The sequence below is a fragment of the Bombina bombina genome, chromosome 4, assembly GCF_027579735.1.
Source record: "Bombina bombina isolate aBomBom1 chromosome 4, aBomBom1.pri, whole genome shotgun sequence".
Lineage (NCBI taxonomy): Eukaryota > Metazoa > Chordata > Amphibia > Anura > Bombinatoridae > Bombina > Bombina bombina.
Window position 1 is genome coordinate 21,105,345 of NC_069502.1, and position 1,257 is coordinate 21,106,601.

Below are 1,257 nucleotides of genomic sequence, written 5' to 3' on the forward strand. Positions count from 1 at the left end.
GGGGGGGGGGAGAGAGCCAAAGGGGGGGAGGAGAGAGCCAAGGGGGGGAGCCAAAGAGAAGGGGGGGAGCCAAAGAGAAGGGGGGGAGCCACACAATCACTGCCAGAAGGGCACCTAACCTCAGAGACAAATTTGTGAGAAGTCAGTATGTGTCACTCAAAAAACAAACAGATTGGCTTACCACACATAGATCCACTGGAAATCATCCTTGTGGAAGATGTGTGGCGTGCAAATACATGGTGAAAACCAAAATGTTTTCAACCCACACAGGCAAAATATATAAACTAAAACACCACATTACATGCAGTACTGAAGGGGTTATTTACCTCCTCTCCTGCAGTTGCCCACGTTTTTACGTGGGTAAAACCAGGAGAGCCATAAAAGACCGGATAACAGAGCATAGGGATGACATCAAATATAAAAATCCCTAAAGCAATGTGGCCAAACATTTTGAAGAAATTCATGCCTGTAATCCTGATTCTCTCTCATTCATTGGTATTGACAGAGGCATTACCAATAACAGAGGGGGTGACAATGATAAAGTCCTCCTCCAGAAAGAATGTAGGTGGATCACGATCCTACAAACCCAGATACCCAATGGGTTAAATGACAGAATAGATATGGCCTGTTTTCTATAAGGTTTGGTTATCATTATAACCCTATCCTTATTCCTCTCTATCAGACATGTGTTTACCATATAGTGATGTAATGATTACTCCATAGAGTACTTTCACAAGGAATGGGTATAATTATAATCCTATTCTTAACTTTCTATATTAGTCTTTTATACTTGCAATATGGCTAATATATTTTTTTCAATTGAGTACTCTAAACTTAGGGCCCCTTATGCCTTAGGCATATCTTTGTTAGTAAATTTCACAAATCTATCTTGAAAAATACATGACCAAATTATGACTTATTTTGTATATATACATCTATCTTTCCATTTGGGTTTATAAGCCAGGTTTGCTATGTCTTCACTATTACTATTGTTAGAGTTTAGACATTACATAGAGAGTTCGCTCTTTTAATTTGAATTATCTTTGTTAGCATCATTTTGTTTTAAAATTTTCCAACAGGGGCGTGTATCTTTCTAAGCTTAAAAGGGAGATGAGATGCTCCCTACGTCATTACGCCCTGACGAAGCCCGACACACCCAGCGGGTGAAACGCGCGTCGGCATTGGACAAGCTGACACGGAACATGTGGTTTGTGTGAACGCCACTGAACGGATACATTGCAAGCTAACTCTCACGAA

At 40.5% G+C, this 1,257-nt stretch overlaps 1 protein-coding gene across 1 annotated transcript in view; it reads left to right on the plus strand.

Annotated features, from left to right (window-relative positions):
- Nucleotides 1-1,145: 1,145 nt before the first annotated feature.
- The window catches only part of LOC128655851 (zinc finger protein ZFP2), a 158,182-nt gene continuing 158,070 nt past the window's right edge, over nucleotides 1,146-1,257 (plus strand). The window contains exon 1 of the mRNA XM_053709418.1: nucleotides 1,146-1,163. The gene's annotated coding sequence lies outside the window, so the exon portion shown is untranslated. The remainder of the gene's footprint in view (nucleotides 1,164-1,257) is intronic.